The sequence below is a fragment of the Plecotus auritus genome, assembly GCF_963455305.1.
Source record: "Plecotus auritus genome assembly, chromosome: 1".
Classification (NCBI taxonomy): domain Eukaryota; kingdom Metazoa; phylum Chordata; class Mammalia; order Chiroptera; family Vespertilionidae; genus Plecotus; species Plecotus auritus.
In genome coordinates this window covers 22,318,127-22,337,188 of record NC_137770.1, presented here as the reverse complement: position 1 = coordinate 22,337,188, position 19,062 = coordinate 22,318,127, and the positions used below count along the sequence as shown (strand labels likewise).

At 40.8% G+C, this 19,062-nt stretch overlaps 1 protein-coding gene and 1 pseudogene across 19 annotated transcripts in view; one reads left to right on the top strand and one right to left on the bottom strand.

The window, feature by feature from the left end:
* Positions 1-19,062, top strand: part of NRXN3 (neurexin 3) — a 1,534,305-nt gene that overhangs the window by 994,764 nt on the left and 520,479 nt on the right. The window lies entirely within an intron of this gene.
* LOC308253448 (DNA-binding protein inhibitor ID-2-like) lies at positions 9,814-10,204 on the bottom strand (annotated as a pseudogene). Its single transcript has one exon. The product of its transcript is annotated as a DNA-binding protein inhibitor ID-2-like (transcript).

Here is a 19,062-nt window from a genome sequence, read left to right as displayed (position 1 = left end):
AAGTAAGTGGACCTGTTTACGATAGTAATGACTGGGATACAAAGGCAGGGTACATCCTGCTTCTAGTTGTCAGAATTTGTAGCATTGGTGACTTAATCTTTTTTATACTGAATGCCCCTCCCCACTTCACCAGCTTATTTGGTGTTTTCTTATCACATTCATGCTTAAAACTCTCTGCAGAAGGCCATAAAAATTTTAAAACAATCTGTTCTCCTTCATTTGCTACAAATTCAGACTTGATTCCTTTCCTTAATTCCAGCCTCAGCTTCACTATTACTTAATAACTAGAGGAGCTTCAAAATATGTCGTTTTATCATGTCTCCGAGAGTTACTTCTCCGGGTTTTGTGTGGAAGTGAAATAAGCTAGTTTTCAGCTCTTGGCTCATTTTTGGTGACAAACTTACTTAACTAGTCCTTCCTTTTGGTTGGAGATGAATCTGGGCTGAACTCTTCCTACTATCTTGTGTGAATCAGACACCCAAATAAAAATACTCACCTGAGGGAGAAGACAGGTAGGCTGAGAAAAAAGGGGTGCTTAAGTGAAGGTAGTATTTCTAGAAAAGAAAATTTGGTTTTTTTTCCTTTAACCCTCCCCACCCATCTCTCCCCTTTGAGAAATATAACAAACTGAAAATATCTTTTGGTTATGCCAAACACAGTAGCGTCAGATGTCTTCAAGCAAACTGACTTTGAGAGACATCTTAGTGGTAATTTGTGTGTGTGTGTGTGTGTGTGTGTGTGTGTGTATGTGTGTTTTCTTGCCTTTTATTTTCTGGATTCTTCTGCAGCCATATCAAGTGGACACATTTGCAGAAAGAGATAAGAGGCCATTGAACAGAGAAAAATTATGATCTGTGTAGTCACTGTGTGGCTACTTATAAAATGGTCCCATATCCTATCTTTAGTTAGTCCCTTAGTGGGGCAGGAGAAACTAGGAGCTTTTGTTTATGATGTTAAATAAGGAACACCATGTGTCTGTGTGGAAGTGAAATAAGCTAGTCAAAAGAAGTGCACTTCCTTATCTGCTTTTTACAGCCACAGGAGAGGGGGTGTTGGTCGGAAGTTCTACTTCCAAATGTTGTTCCTACTTTCTGATTCACCTGGTCTCATATAGAAAACTGTCTTTCCAATGAAGAACTAGTTCTGTTGTCAGCAAATGTAGCTTCTCTGGTGTTTTTCTAAGACCCTTCCCTGTAGAGAATATCACTATGGTGCTGGCATGAGTAGTGCTTCAGTTTTTCCCCCATATATATTTATACCCAGTTTTCCTTCTTCCACTTGGAGTCATAATATTGAATGAAAACTGAGCCCAAGATTGGTATTCTGGGGTCTTCTGGATGGAGTGCTTAGATATCTTTAATATGTTACAGGAAAGGCAAGAACTTGGTAAGAAAGTCCATTTTATTTCTTCTATTCCTCCTCCCCACCTTTCTCTTTAGTTGTCATGGGGTGCACAATACCACTCAGTCAACTATACCAAAGGCAACTGTTGATGAATTTGAACTTTGGAATGTCATGGGTTATGGGTTGCCCTGAAATTTTCTCAAGACTTACAAATGTATTATTTTGTTTTATATTTTTCTAATATTTTTGATATGTAAAAACATATATCTACCCTATTATTATCTTAAAGAGATACCAGTCATGTTTAGCATAAACAAATATACATATACTATATGTTTGTTATTTTTTATTAAATTTATTGGGGTGACATTGGTTAATAAGATCATATAGGTTTCAAATGTATATTTCTATGATACATGATCTGTATATCTCATCGTGTGCCCATCTCCCAAAGTCAAACTATCTTCCATCACCATATATTTGGCCCCCTTTAGTATCCCTAACCACCTTCCCTCTGGTAACCACCATACTGTTGTCTGTGTCTATGAGTTTTAGTTTTATATCCCACATATCAACCTATAATATACTATATGTTTAAAAGTGATTCATATATAAGTATATCCTATTTTACAAGGGTCTAGGCAAAATTTAGTAACGTTGTTAGAATGAAAAATAAAAGACAGGTAAGTCTTAGGATCCTAACAGGTAGGAAAGATGATATGTCTAAATAGAGCAGTAAAAATAAAGTAACTAATAATAAAAATCAAATAGAAAAGAAAATGTGTCTTCATTTAAGGCCAACAGAACTAGGCTAAGCCAGAAGACAGAGAGGCCTGTATTGGGGAGTACTTTTGACAAGTCCCTCACCCTTACTCCCACAGCAACCCACAACATAGGTGTATATTGCCTCTGCATGATTAAGTATCGGGTGCTATTCTGCCTTTCTCAGTTTGGGGGCTGAATTCCTCAGCATCCTTGCCACATTACAAAAATAGAAAGCCAGATATCATAGTCATACCACCACCCACGTGCCACCCACAGCGTTAACAGAAGAGCAGGCAGGCCTCAGTTTTCAAAAGGGTTGTATTTCAAAAGTTACTTTATGAATTCACAGAGCTCACATTATGTTTTCCCAGAGACAGAATGTATTCTATTTCCAGAACTCAAATACCAATTAACCCAGGACATTCTCAAAAATCTAGTTTAGAACTGCTATAGTCAAGTACCTGGTCACATAGGAAATACTTTCTAAAGGGATGTGATTCTAGTTTGGAATTCTAGTTTGGGATGTCACAAACACATTTCTTACCACTGAACATTTGGTCACAAGATCTGGGATATCCGACCACCACTTTCTGCTCCAAAGGTTCCATTCCGGGCAGTTCTTGTATCAGGGTCAAGGTGGGGGTTAAGAAAGGATTCAAAGACAAGAAAGGGGTTCCAGGTGGAAAAGGTATGGTGAGGTGCTAGACTAGCTGTTCTGAAATGGAGTGAAGAGGATAGTTAGATACATTTGAGGGGAATAAGAGGAGTAGCGGGGATGGGGAGTTGAGGGGAGAAGGGATGGAAGTCAAAGGAGTGGGGCTTTGGTGGTTAATAAAGGAGAAAAGCCTGGAGGTCTCTGTGGAGCACTCAAACCTCTATGTGTCAGAAAAGTAAGCAAAGTTGATTGAGATGCACTCTCAAGACCTTCTGTAGAAGGATGAGATAAGAGTGTATTCAGCTTAGCATTCACAGAAAGGATCTTTTCAACCTCATACTAGAAATTCATCAAGAGCACAGGAAGGAGGGATTTATTCTGACTTGAAGATTAGAAAACATTTTGTAGAAGAGAAAAGCATTCTGAGTAGGCCTGAGGATTTTAATGGCCTGAGATAGGTAGGGGATCGGATAAGCATAGTCCAATGGTGAGATCAAAGTCTGGAGGTGGAGAGGTACAGGGGAGGTGGCAGAGAATGAAGACATGCCTACAGAGGAGAAGGTTAGGAAGATGGGAAGTCATGAGTTTACCTTCTGGAATGGATTTTCTTCAGCACCATATATTCTCCTTGGCCTCCAAAGACACCCAAGCCCCACAGGCAAGCAGCAGCTGTAGTTGGGTAGAAAGAGTGAGGATGGGAAGGGTACTGAGGTGAGGGTCTGGGAATCTGAGAATCTGGCAGTGAAGGACTAGTGATCAAGACGCTTTTTCCTACTTATTGTCCCTTCTCTTGTCCAAATGCCACCCAGTCTGTGTGACTTCAGATGCTGATCAGGTGGAAGAAAAGAGAGAAGCATGTTTTTGGAGCTGAGATTATGCCTTAGGTATCCCAAACATCAGCAGCAGGAAAACACGGGATGGGGGTGGGGTGGGGGAAGGGTTATAAGATATGGGGAAGACCTGGCATGCTGGTTCACACGTTGTAAGAAACATTGAGTCTGTATTACATGAAATGACCACCTGCTCTGCTTTCTCAGATCCCTCCTTCCCACAGCTTCCCTACAAAGGACAAGTGAAGGGCCCAATTCTCAAATTTTCCCTTATGCAACATTAACCCTTGCAATATGGATACTAAGGTGGAGGTACTCTGAATTCTGAGACATGGGTAAAAATGAGAAGGAAAAGAAGAAAAAAATTTTGCAAACACTTTTGAAAGGCATAAGTATTTTAAAGGCATAAGTTAAAAAGTTGAAATGGCCACTTTTGTTTCAGGAATTAGGGGAGGGGAGAAATGTAGACAGGGAGGCAATCATGCTGACTGAAAGTGCTGCATGTATAAGAAGCCCTTCAAAGCAGAGAGAGCTTTATATTTTGGATAAGGCAAATGACTATTGACATTCATGGAGGCCTGGAGGAAGTGGGAGGTTCCTGGGTCAATATCAGCACAGAGACTAACCAGGTGAAAGGGGCTCTCAGCCTCCACTTTCTCTATTGGCTTTTAGGACCAGCCTGTATGACTACTGCTGAGGAGGGTGTGTGTGTGTGTGTGTGTGTGTGTGTGTGTGTGTGTGTGTACTACTATGTGAGTGTGTGTGTGCAGCATTGTCTCTGGCTTATATGCTTGACCCCACTCTTAAAGATGGACTACTAGGGAAATGGATTTCCAGTCACTCATTGTCTCTTGACTATGGGTAAGTGGAAGAACACAAAGACTTCGCATTGATAGCAACTTGGAAGTTATAATGTTAAGCCTTAACATTTTTTAATGGAATTATCTTATTTGCCACATGTATAGAAACCTATGTTGTCACTCATAAAAATATCACATCTGTATAACATACTGTGCAAGTATGAGCATACATTAAAAAAAAAATTACCAACCTTATCACCTAAATAAACATGTTAAAATTTGGGTATTATCTATACCTTGATACACTTTGAAAGGTTGAAGGATACCTCTTTACCTTAGCTGAGTTCAGGAGAAATAGGTGAAATGCTAAATTCCTATGAAAACAAGTTTTGGTATTGTTGTAAAGTGTGTTGGTGTGCGTGTGTGCGTGTGTTTGTGCACTCTTCACTAGTAACCAGATATAATCAGGAACATGATAACAATCAAATTAGGAGGCAGGGGATTTGTATCTCATTTTTACTAGTGTTTTTATGCATTTTTGAGCACTTTCTCTCTCTAGAATTTAGTTTCCTTATCTGTAAAATGAGGGTTTTGAAGTAATCAGTGGTTCTTCAGCATTTGGAGATCATCAACTTCTTTAAAAGTTCGAAGAAATATTTCTTTCCAGAAAAAAAATGCACACGAAGACTAAATTGAATTTAGTTTCAGGAAGTAATTTTGCATTTTTAGGGCTATAATATAAAACCATAGAAATTGTACACTACATAAGAAGATATGCAAGGAGGTGGCCATCATTATGGCAGTTCCTTGAACTCCAGGTTAAGAACTCTGTATCCAAATAAACTCTAAGGTTCTTTATGGATCTGAATGTCTCTAATTCTACAAATACTATTATTTTTACCAACAACCCTACATTAGTCAGCTCAAGCTGCATAACAAAATACAACAGATTGGATGGCTTAAACAAGAGAACTTGATTTTCTCACAGCTTTGGAGCTGAAAGACCAAGATCAAGGTGTCAGGGATTGGATTTCTCCTAAAGCCTCTCTCCTTGGTTTGCCTATGGTCACCTTCTCTCTGTGCCTTTGGATGGCTTTTTTCATTGTGACTACACACTCCTAGTGTTTCTTCCTCTTCTTATAAGGACACCAGTCCTATTGGATTAGGGCCCTCACTTTTATGACCTCATTCAATATTAACTATCTCTTTTTTATATTTATTTTTATTTATTTCCAAGAGGAAGGTAGAGGAAGATAGAAACATCAATGATGAGAGAGGATCATTAATCAGCTGCCTCCTGCATGCCCCCTACTGGGGGTGAAAACTGCATCCCAGGCATGTGCCCTTGACCGGAATCGAACCAGGGACCCTTCAGTCCACAGGCCAATGCTCTATCCACTGAGCCAAACCGACTAGGGCTATCTCTTTAAGGGCCCTTTCTTCAAACCGTGGGGGTTAGGACTTCAGCATATGAATTTTTGGGAACACAATTCAGTCCATAACAAACCCAAACTGCTGAACCATTGCAGAGAGTAATAGTTAACAACTAGATGAATAAAAACATCTTTTATTGACCCTCCACGTCAAAAACATACACAAATAAGCCTATCAAAAATCAGAATAAAATATGCTGTTTTTAAAAAATGGTGATTTATAATTGCTTACCAAAATCTATCTGCTACTGTTTTTATTAAAGAGGACACTTTCACAGAAGGTTTTTTTTTATGTTTTTTTTTTGTTGTTGTTGTTGTTGTTTTGTAGTAAAAGAAAAAAAAATAACTTAAAACAAACTTAATGTTGTAAAGATAAAATAACTTTGTTTGGAACTGGTCATCAAGAATCCTGGTCAGGTGTTGTACGTATGGGGGGAGGGAATGAATTAGGATAGACATAATTATAATAATCTATAAATAGTTTTAGTTTTGGTTTTCCTTTGAGCCATGCATATAATCATCTTCCTATGACGTAAGTCAAGCTACCCAGAGTCTCTTCTGCATCTGGTGGGTGGGGGTGGGGGCATTTTGGGGTTGCTATTTCTGCTATTCCCAATGTTCCTTTAACTGCAGTGGGAGAGCGGAGGCTGAGGAGAAAAGGCCAAGAGTTTCTTGTAGTTGTTTAAATGTATCATTGCTCCCCCAGGGCCACTTTTAGTAACCGCCATTCGCTGAGTAACTCCTAAAGCAACCAGCATCCCACACCACCCCAAATTCCCCTTGTCTCAGCAGGAGCTAAGTATGAGAGATGGTCAAGGAGAAGATGATTCAAAAATTTGCTGGATGGTGTTATTCCTAAAGGTTGGCCTTTGTGGCTGTTTAATTTACTCAGTAATGAGTCAAGCCTGTTCTAGTGGTATTACAGACCCTCCTAGAATAGGCAGCGCTGGCCAGTAACTCACTGTCCTTTTGTCCTTCTCTCTCTTGTTTGATGCACTGACCTTTCTCTGATCATCTTCTGAACACCAACAAGGTATACATTTTAGGAAATTACATCTATCAAGCAGGGTGACTCCCTCTGGGATATTTTACTCCCCCCTCATGCCCTCCCTTGGATGAAATGGCTCACTCTCTGCTTGAATTGGGCTAAGATATATGCTGCTGAAGACTGCTGCCTCCCATCTCTCTCCCACCAGCCCTCCCTTGTGAATTCTCTTCTTGAATCCCAGGAATCCACAGGAAATACCTTGTTATCTACATTCATTTGCTTGAAATTAACAGGTGGGTGGTTGGCCAAGCCCGGTAGGAGAGAAGTACAGCAGGGAAAATAAGCAGTATGTACAAACTTGCCAGCAGGTATTATTATTCCAAAGTTGTACAGCTTGTTAGTCTCAGCTTCTATTATAAAAATTTAAATAAAATAAAAAAGACACTGAGAATCTATATGAGATAGTCTATGGTTAAGTGAGTTGCCTAATGTCTGACAATTAATGACAGAGCCAAGAATTAAAATCCAGATATTTCCATTTCTAATATAGGATGACATTACATTTATCAACCTCACCATGTTAAATCATTGGAAATCATATACAGTAGAGTTCTCTCTTCATTAGTTTAAAACTTGGTTTAACAGGACAAAAATATGGTCTTTCTTCTGGTATAACTTTTTAAAAGCCTTCTGATTCTCTTTGGCTTCAAATTATGTATACATGCTTTGTGGCTTCTTTCTCTTTTTTTTATAGCTTATAGTAAGCTCTCTTATTGTTGTAACTGATGGTATCGCTCATATCAAAGGCATTTTTTTTTAATATTGTTTCCAGGATTTTCACAGAGAGAGCATAAAAAGTCAGAGAGCATATTGGTAGCATTTAGTTTCAATGTAAAGCAAAAGACTGGCACTCTCAGGAAATGAACATCTCTATTCAGAAAACAATAACAAGAATGATGTCAATGTTCTGGGGACTCAGTCTGACCTACAGTGGAAAGGGAGCAACTTCGAGATAAAGAGAGCTTGGCTGTTATTTGTGACAGGAATACAGGCAATTAACCTATTTTTTTCATATTTCCTAAGATCAACAATTTTATGAACATCAGCATGTTATCTGGATATGGGATGTATTGTGGATTATTCACCAATTTAATGTAACCGTAGGTTGCCTTTCCCATTATCAGATAGTGAACACAAACTGTATTTAATTTCTAAATTGTTCATTGCCCAAGCACCATGTAATGCATGTCAATATCTAATGCAAATGCTTTGGGCTTCATTTATTTTCAGTCTCCACAACTGAAGCTTGTTTATATGAAAACTTAGAATGTTTGCAGTAAGTATTGCTCAAGTACCTGCTGGGAGGTAAAGGACAAGGGATGTATAAATGGTCATCTAGTAGCCAATACTCTGAGACAATCATGGGTATGTTATTTGTTTTATTTCATTTTAGAGCCAGCATTTTGGCATGAGTCTTGAGTAGCTTGTGATGAACATTATTATTAAAAATAAAAAGAAAAGAATTAGAGAAAATAATTTGGTCACAGGTCTCTACATCTGCATTCTGGAAAAGGGACAAAGGCAAAGTAGAAAGCAAGCAGAAAACCAGCATCAGCCTCTTAGTGTGTGACTTGGAGGTTGCACACTTCACTTGCATAGCATTTAGCAACAGAAGAGTAAGGTGATTTAGACCATAGATTCAGTAGGTAAGTGATTTGGGTTCAAATACTGCCTCTATGTGAATATGGGCAAGCCATAATATGTGCTCCTTTCCCTCAGTTGTAGAATATGGACAAAACTAACACCTAGTTTATAAGCCTTAAGAAAATTTTGGTTATTATTCTTTTTTTGCTTTGTTTTTATTTATTTATTTTTCTTTATTGATTAAGATATTACATATGTGTCCTTATTCCCCCAATGCCCCCCCACCCTCCTACTCATGCCTTCACCCCCCTAGTGTCTGTGTCCATTGGTTACACTTATATGCATGCATACAAGTCCCTTGGTTGATCTCCCCCCTCCCCAGACCCTCCTCTACCCTTTCTCTGAGGTTTGATGGTCTGATCAATGCTTCTCTGTCTCTGGATCTGTTTTGTTCATTAGTTTATGTTGTTCATTATATTCCACCAATAAGTGAGATCATGTGATATTTATCTTTCTCCAAATGACTTATTTCACTTAGCATAATGCTCTCCAGGTCCAACCATGCTGTTGAAAATGGCAGGAGTTCCTTCCTTTTTATAGCAGCGCAGTATTCCATTGTGTAGATGTACCATAGCTTTTTGTGTGTGTGTGTGTGTGTGTGTGTGTGTGTTTGTTTTACTCCAGACATAGTTTATTATCATCTTTATACAGTCTACATAAACGTGAACTTATAGTGATTTGGGTTCAGTTATAACATAGCATAATAAAAATCATAGCACTGGTCCCCGAAATTAAGCAGGCAATCACCATTCAATAAACAAACTTGATTTATTTTTTTCTATAAAAGGGTTAAGTGTACAACAAAACTTTTATAAAGAGTTTAGCATGAACGAGTACATCTTTACACTTTGTCAGCAGAAACAGACATCTTTGCCGCTATACAAGCAAACTAGTTAAAGAGTTCATAAGGTTTCACTATATATATATATATAAATGTATACACAGCATTCAGTAGGCTTGTGTCAAAAAGGTAAATTTCTGACCAAAAGACTTCATTTTAAGTACTGAATACTGGATCCTTCTGATATTCACACTCCACCTTTGAAAAAAAGGCAAAGTCTGCTGAAATTGGGCAACTCCTTGTGATTTTAAAGTGTTTGTTCCCCATGGTGGGGAGAGTATATAAAGAAACCTTCCAACTTCAGAAAGGGCATTGAAAAGTCTTTTTCATAAATAATTACTCTCATAGTCCAGGCCAGAAACACACTCTGGTGCAGAGGGCTGATCCTTCTGAAAAATAAGTTCCTGCGGATTTGTTGTGCAAAGTAAAGAAAAAAAGTCCTGGCCACCATACTCAGCCACAGAGAGCTTTGCTGCCATTTGACATGAACTCAGAAGGGAATTCAGAAGCCTGCAGGGACAGGATGCTGATGTTCGTGTTCAGGGTGGTCAGCGGCGTCCAGGATGCCTGGCTCTGCCTGGGCCACTGACAATGGTGGGGTGCGAGTCCAGGGTGATCTTTAGTCCAAGATGTAGTCGATGATGTGCTGCAGGATTTCCATCTTGCTCATTTTCTTGTTCTGGTGGATGCTGGGCACCAGCTCCTTGAGCTTGCAATAGCAGTCGTTCATATTGTACAGCAGGCTCATCAGGTCGTCCACTGGGGTTTTGCTGCGGGAGATGCACAGGCTGTGGTCTGAAAGGCTGTTTTTCCTAACGGACCTCACTGGACTGAAGGCTTTCATGCTGATCACTGGGAAGGAAGGAGAGACCAGGAGGGACCGGGCTGCCCTGGATCTTAGGCTGCCACCGCCTGCTAAGGTGCCAGCACTCAGAAGGTACCTCAGTTTTTTAATCCAGTCATCTGCTGATGGGCATTTAGGCTGTTTCCAAATCTTAGCTATTATAAATTGTGCTGCTATGAACATAGGGGTGCATATATACGTTCTGATTGGTGTTTCTAGTTTCTTGGGATATATTCCTAGAAGTGGGATTACTGGGTCAAATGGGAGTTCCATTTTTAGTTTTTTGCGGAAACTCCATACTGTTCTCCACAGTGGTTGCACTGGTCTGCATTCCCACAAGCGGAGCATGAGGGTTCCTTTTCCTCTGCATCCTCCCCAGCACTTGTCATTTGTTGATTTGTTGATTTGTTGATGATAGTCATTCTGACAGGTGTGAGATATTATTCTTGTTATAAAGCCACCACAAACAAGTTGGTAGTGGTGAAGGCACTGGTAGTAGCGACAGTATGCTTACTTAGATTTACCCATGTCATACTAGTTCCTTTTACTCACTATTGCTTCTTGAATGCTACTCCTTTCTTCTGGGGTTACTTTCTCCACACTGAAATATATCCTTTAGTTGTTATGCCAGTGATAATTTGAGTGGTAAACTTTTCCTCAAAATTTCTTTATCTGAAAATGTCTTTCCTCTACTCTTAAATGATTTGCCCAGATAAATAAATTGAGATTGATTTTTCTTTTTTACTCTAAGGCTATTATATTTATTATTTTGTGAGCTCTACTTACAAAGTAATTTGTTGATTTTAACATTTTTATTTAAGTTGATGATTTTTTGTTTCATTTTGATGAATCAAGGTGATGATTTTTTGTTTTTTGTTTTTCTTGCTTAGGATCCTTAAATATAAGGATTTACATCATTTAAATATGAAAAAATCCTCAACTATTATCTTTTAGAATGTTGCTCTTTTCCTTGTTTTCTCTATTCTCTTCTAAAATTTCTAATAGTAGGTTGTTGGAGTTTTCATTTGATCTTTCATGAATTTAATTTTTCTTATATTTCCTAAATCTCTTTCTCTCTGTGCTATATTTTAGGAACTTCCCTCAGTTTTGTCTTCCAGTTCATTAAGTGTTTCTTTAGCTACATCTACATAATCCATTCACTGACTTTTAAAAAATATTTCATTCACTGTGTTGCACTTTCAAAAGATTTTAGTATTTTCTTTTTTTCTGCTCCTCACTACAATACTCATCCCCCTTTGTGGTTTCTGTAATTCATTTAATCATTTCAACCATATTTATTTTGGCAATTTCTTTCAGATTGTTCTGTTATCTCACATTATTGGGTTCCTGATTCACCCCTAATGTATCTATTAATCCTCTCTCAAGGCAGATTATCTACTTACAGAATTATTATTTTTCTTATAATCTTATTTTATATTGATGTTGCCATAAGAATCATGCATTCCTCACTCTAGAGTAATATTCTAGAGATGGGGTAGGAAACCTTTTTTCTGCCAAGGGCCATTTGGATATTTATAAATCATTCTCAGGTCATACAAAATTACCAACTTAAAAATTAGCCTGCTATATTTGGCCAAACATTTCATTTACTCACCCCTAATGCCTTGGCAGGGCCAAACCAAATGATTTTGTAGGCCTTACATGGTCCATGGGCCAGACATTCCCCACACCTGTTCTAGAGAAATATTCCAACTTATTCTGACATTGAAGTATTATGTGATATTAAACAGGTCATTCTTTGTCTCTGTATCTCAGTTTGTCTAATACTCTTAGCTATCTTCTGAATACCTAACTCTCTTTCTCTTGTCCATGATAGCTCCTGAGCAGGAATGGCCTGGTCTTGAGTAGAGAAAGCAGAGTAGTTCTGATTTTTTGTCCCAGGCTTTTAAAAATACATGTCTTATTTAAGGAAATTCCAGTTACTTATGTCCAGTCCACCAAGATTTCCTACTTGGAGGTAGAAGACAATAGGGCAAGCATGTTAGTATACTCTTTCCATTGCAATGGGCTCTTCACAAATATATATATTCCCTCACAGGAATAGCCAATGGAAATTATCAAAAGATTTAGAAGGCATGTCTTTTATGCAGAAGGCTAAAAAATTATGATTTAATTAGAGGCCCAGTGTACAAAATTTGTGCATTGGGGGGTGTCCCTCAGCCCAACATGCACCCTCTCCAATCTGGGACCCCTCAGGGGATGTCCAACTGCCTTTTTAGGCCCAATCCCTTTCACAATCCAGGACTGCTGGCTCCCAACTGCTCACCTGCCTGCCTGATTGCCCCTAACCGCCTCTGCCTGCCAGCCTGATCACCCCCTAACCACTCCCCTGCCAGCCTGATCAACGCCTAACTGCTCTCCTGCTGGCCCGATCATCCCCAACTGCCCTCCCCTGACAGCCCGGTCACCCCCAAATGCCCTCCCCTGCATATTCCCTCTTTATTAGATAGGGTTTTTTCTTTAACATATTGGACAGCCCTAACTGGTTTGGCTCAGTGGATGGAGCATCCAAGGGTCCCTGGTTTGATTCTGGTCAAGGGCATGTACCTTGGTTGGGGGCACATACCCAGTGGAGAGTGTGCAGGAGGCAGCTGATCGATATTTCTCTCCCATAGATGTTTCTAGCTCTCTATCTCTTTCCCTTCCTCTCTGTAAAAAATCAATAAAATATATTTAAAAAAACACACATATTGGACAGTGTACCTGCTGTGGTCTTGACAAACCAGTAAAAATGTAAACCCAAACTAAAATTGTCATAAAATAAACTCCTTAAACAGTAATTTCATGAGACCTTGGAATGGTGATATCATGTGGTTGTTTCCTTCTCTTTCTTTTTCTTGATGTTTCATCTTTTGTCCTTTCATTCTTTTCACCTTTTATTCCTTTTCTGTCATCTCTTTCTCTTAAATTTTCCATTGGTAGAATTGTCAGTACTTGAATCTGTCTTGCTTTCAGAAGACGAAGAAGAGGGAAACACACCGTCATCTGAAGAAAATGATGATCTATGTTGGGATCTGTGGTGTTTCTAGTTTTGCTCTTTTTCCGGTTTGTCATTTTTCCTGACTCCGGCATCTTCAAGACTTGTGTACGGGCACTTCTTATTCATGTCTACAAAACCTCCCTGCCTTGGTGAAAACCGTAGGGGAAAAGGCCTTCCTGGGTGGGCTCAAGCCCTGCCTGAGGTGCTGAGGAACCAGGGCGGGGAGCGCCCGCCACCCCAGTTGCAGAGCCAACCTCCAGACCACGGGGTAATCTCCAGTAATGTAACTGCAATTTCCCTGTTTGCCTTCAGAAATTAGTTGTAAGTTACTTCCGATGTGAAACCCTACCTCAGACATTTCCTTTGCAGTTTTTAAAGATTTTAAATAAAACCCATTTACCTCCCTAACCTGGTCAGAAGTTTCTACACAATGGGAGAGGTTTGCTGGGCAGTATTGCCCAGATACCGCACCCCCCCCCCCCCCCCCCCCCCCCGCTTCTGCAATCACTTGGTTGGGGGCAAGGGAAGTTCTAGTGATTTGGAAAATTTCCTAAAAGAGATTTTTTTCAACATCCAAACTCCTGATATCCCCATTTTAGCCACAAGGAGGACAAACTATAAGAGGCGTAAGTTAAAGGAACAGAAGCAATATGTGCATTCCCTAAACTATAAAGTTATATGGGGACATCACTGTCTTTTAAAAAATCAAATACTAGTACATATAGGAGTGATGCTTAAAAGAATAAAGCTCCCTTTTTATGCCCCCAAATGGAAAATATAATCAAAATCTACTTTTTACAGGATGGCTTTCTTAAATAAATGAACAGAAGGATGAGTTATGTGGCTATAAATAAATCTACTGACTATACTAAAGCAAAGTTTGACTATTTTATAGTGTTCCAGGAACTGGTGGGTATACTAGTATTTATAGCTGTGTTAACAGTCACCTGAATTTTTTCAGGATTTTATTTCACTTCACATTATGAGAGTTTAGTTGTTGTTGTTTTATTTCCCCTTCCTCCTCCTCCTCCTCCTCCTCCTCCTCCTCCTCCTCCTCCTCCTCCTCCTCCTCCTCCTCCTCCTCTTCTTCTTCTTCTTCTTCTTCTTCTTCTTCTTCTTCTTCTTCTTCTTCTTCTTCTTCTTCTTCTTCTTCTTTTTCTTCTTTCCACTTACCTTTGGAACTCTGCACAGAGAGAGAGAAGGTAAGGATGCCTACACTTTGTATTTAGAAAAAGAGGACCCTCACCTAAGAGTTTAGAGTTTATACAGACACAGACTGCTCGATGCTTTCTGTGTCTGCACAGTCATATTAGATGTGTCTGTGACAAACAATGTGACAGGTGTCTACTGTTGGCAGTGAGGTGGAAAGTCAGTGTCTGCGCAGGTGAGAAGAGGCATATGCAGGGACAAAATGTATTATGAGAGACTGACAGGGCAACTTCACATTACATTCCTGGCACCTGATACCATTAAGTACTATCACGAAGCTTATTGTAGAAGCCAAAAGATTCTTCAGACTACTTAATAGCAGAAGTACAGACCAAAGCAAGACAAAGAGGCTTGGATGGCTACGGATTCTTCTACCACATCTTGGAACAGTTTCCTGGGAGGTGGGGAGGAGGGGAAAGTTTTAAAAAGCAGGGGAAGGAGATCTATAATCCCAAATTCTGAAGTCTGGAATAATAGAGAAACCCAGCTATTAACCAGCCAAATCCAGTTACAGGTTTTTTGTTTGTTTGTTTAAACTGCATTCCATTCAGAAATTGCAAGTTCCACAGAGTCTCATTAGGATGTCATGGGGGTTTATCCAAGTGGACCTATACATGGTTGTCCCTGTGAAATTATTTGTACTTTTCTATTTTAAATCTGTGTTGAGCATAATGCTTCTATATCTATTGTTATTCTTTTCTGTCTTAAAAGTGGGTTTACATCTTCATCCTGCAGCTGTGTGCTTCATTCCCAAGTGTTCTCACTCCAGGACCCACTAGGGACAACTCAGGAGAGAAGAGGCAGCTGTTGGTGGTAGTGCAGCTGATGAGGAATCCTGTTCAGCTGACCCCTAGGTGCAGGCAGTGTTTAGAAGGTATCGCTGGAACTTAAAATCTAATCCTATATAATAAAAGTGTAATATGCAAATTGACCCTAACAGCAGAACGACTGGGAACGACCAGTCACTATGATGCACACTGGCACCAGGGGGCAGACACTCAACACTGGAGCTGCCCCCTGGTGGTCAGTGCGCTCCCACAACCACAAGCTGAGCTGACAGCTGCGAGTGCAGCAGCATTGGCAGAAGCCTTTCCCACCTGCTTGGCAGCGCTAAGAATGTCTGACTGAGGCAGTCGGACATCCCCTGAGGGCTCCCGGGCTGCCAGAGGGATGTCTGACTGCCAGCTTAGGCCCAATCTCCCCGGAAAGCAGGCCTAAGCCAGCAGGTGGACATCCCCCAAAGGGTCCTGGACTGTGAGAGGGTGCAGGCCGGGCTGAGGGACCCCCCCAAGTGCACAAATTTTCATGTACCAGGCCTCTTGTGTATATGTATGTGTATGTGTATGTGTGTATATATATATATATATATATATATATATATATATATATATATATATATATATGCGCCTAAGCAACCGTTACTGGTCACTATGATGTGCACTGACCACCAGGGGACAGACATTCAATGCAGGAGCTGCCCCCTGGTGGTCAGTGCGATCCCACAGCGGGAGCGTTGCTCAGCCATAAGCCGGGCTCACGGCTGGTGAGCACAGCTACAGAGGCTACTGAGCAGCGGCAGGCACAGTGGGGCCAGGATGAGTGGGAGCCACACAGCACCTGGCCCAGGCTCGGGGTCCTCCCCAACCAGCTGCCACTTTGCGCATTGCTAAATCCCTTGGAGGATGTCAGAATGCCAGTTCTGGCCGAAACCGGCAGTCTGACATCCCTGAAGTCCTGGATTTCGAGTGGGCGCAGGCCAGGCTGAGGGACCCCACCGGTGCACGAATCCTTATTATATGTAATAAGGCATCCTATTATAAACTCTAATAGACCTGAGAAGAATGTGAATTATGAAAAGAAATCAAGGTAGGAATGTGCTGACTAGAGGAAGAGACTGGAGGGATAAGAAATAAAAAAATAAATTGTCAATGTATTAAATGGAGAAGGACATGTATTTTATCAGGAGAACTGTGGATTATCTCTTTGGAGTGAAAGAAGAAAAATTAACCAGTCTCATATTTGCCCTCTGATAAGTTTTCTCAATATTCAGCTGGGTCCCCAAATTGAATTAGCCTTCCTGGAATTCTCAGCTACTTCTTTTGACATTTTGCAAAAAAAGTAAATAAATAAATTATAAGTATGACAAGTTAAATGAATAGCTCCAGCCATGACAAGCCAGCAGTATTTCCAGATTTTACTGCATTAAGGATTTATTTTCACTTTGTTGCCTAGCAGAGAATTAATTGCAAGGTCCGGCAAAGCTTCCCATATTTCCCTAGGATGAAGTCAGAGATAGGCTCCAACACTCAGCACCAATTTAGGAAAGAATGGCAAGGTTATGTGGATAGGTGCTCAACTTATCAATTCTGGGAATGTGTGTCTTTGAGGATCAATGTCACTAAAGGCAGATAAATGCATCAGTGAAACTAATGATATAATAACATGTGAATATGAGATTGACAGTTAATTCATTGGATTCATTAATTGAGCAAATATTTATTGAGGTTCTACTATGTGCTACCCACTCTGCAACATACAGTAGATATGGTAGGGGATAAGACAAAAGCTCAGCATTCAGGGAGCTTACAATTTCAGTAAGCTAGACTATGAACAGACACAGATAAAATAATTTCAGAAAGTGGAGAGTGCTGTGAAGGAAATAGAAAGGGCAAAGTGCCTTCCAGGGGTGTGATGGCTAACTTTCTATGAAGGCCAGTGACACTTGAAATGAACCAATCACATGAAAATCTGGAAGAAACATCTTTCAGACAAGAGGAGCCAGCAAGTATAAAGGTTTGCAATTGGGAAAGAGCTTGACACATTCAAAGAGCAGAAAGAAGGTGTGGGCAACTGGAGGGTAACAAGAGGTCATCTGGCAGAAGATGGTGTTGGAGAATTAGACATAAGCCAGGTCATTTAAGTCCCCTTAAGGCCATATTACAGAGTTTGAATGAGTCCGAAGTGCAGTGGGACTCCATGTGGGGGACAAAAGGGGTGTTGGATTGAATGGGAACTATCATCTACCTTAAGGGAGGATGCTTAAGATAAGAATTTCCCTCCTGACTTTTCTACTAATCCTATATAATAAAAGCCTAATATGCAAATCAACCGAATGGCAGAATGACCAGTCGCTATGATGGGCACTGACCACCAGGGGGCAGACACTCAATGCAGGAGCTGCCCCCAGTCCACAGGCCCCAGGCCAGACAAGGCGGGTGCCAGCAGGGGGGTGATCACCCCACCAGTTGCCCTGCAGAGGGAGGCGACTAGAGGCAGCAGTGGGGGGTGAGGCCAGTGAATGGGCGGCACCAGGCTGGCCAAGGCAGGTGCCAGCAGGAGCCTCCAATCACCCCACCGGTCACCCCACATATCAGCCCTGATTGCTGGCCAGGCCTAGGAACCTTACCCGTGCACAAATTTTGTGCACTGGGCCTCTAGTAATAACATAAGACCCTAAACATCTACTTAACCTTCTTGGAATTTTAGCTTATTTTTTATTGAACAAAGAGTACTGGTACTCTTTGTTAGATGCTATGCCAGATGCAGTATATATGTTATCTCATTTAAAACTACCAAAAACCTCATGAGGGAAAGCATTATTCACATTTTACAGAACAAGATACTGAGGTTTAAATTGAATCTCCATAAGCCACTCCTGTCACTTGCTGTGGTGTTTCTAGGTACGTGTTGCTAGTTTAAGACATAGCATTTCTTGGCTGCCACCCAAGGGCATGAAAGACATTGAATGAGGGATCCTGGATGGATCCCCTGAAGATCCCCTTACAGCTGAGAACCAGAGCAGTTTGGATGACTCTGCAGCATTTACCACTGAGAACATGGGCCTTGGAAGAACATTGAGTTCAGAACCAGAATCCCAAGACACCTTCATAAATCTGAAATGGACTTGATATTTGACCCTGAAGACAAAACATCTATAGGTTTGGTATCTTTATCTGTTAGAAAAACACATGATGCTAACTTCCTTAGTCCATCTTTGGTGTGTCCCCAGGATGAATAGGACTGTCTTAACACCTGTTCTTTATTCTCGGTTACAGGGTTTGAATGTCCTTGAAAGCAGGACTATAATAGGTGTTCTGAGCTCCTTTAAAAAAAGAAATGCCACCTAAATACTCCTCTCTCTCTCTCTCTCTCTCTCTCTCTCTCTCTCTCTATATATATATATATATATATATATATATATTATAATTTACTTACCTCTCCCCTTCTAAAAATATCATTGGCCAAGGTGACTGTGAAGGAAAGAGTCAAAGCTAGCAAGCCCCCTGGTCTAGGAGGGCTGCCTGTTGGGTTTGTGCCTCCAGCACATCAGATGGAGTAGGAGGAGGGGGGTGGGGTGGAAGCCACCTGTCCAGAATGTCACTGTTCCCTGGCAGAACCCTGGTCAGCTTCCTCCTGGAGTCACAGATGGCTGGGACAGGAGCACCAAGCCTCTCTCTGCAACTCCTGCTCTCCCCCGCAGGTTCAACCTGGATGGAAAAGCTGTGCTTTCTTTGCTGCCCAGTGCCTCGGAGACCTGGAGGCTTCACCCATCTGGGGCATTGTCTCTGAGGAAAGTCCTAGACAGGTCCCCACTCCTCTTCTGCCAGACGACTCAGCCATCACCCCTTCTGAAATTCTTTGACCAGGA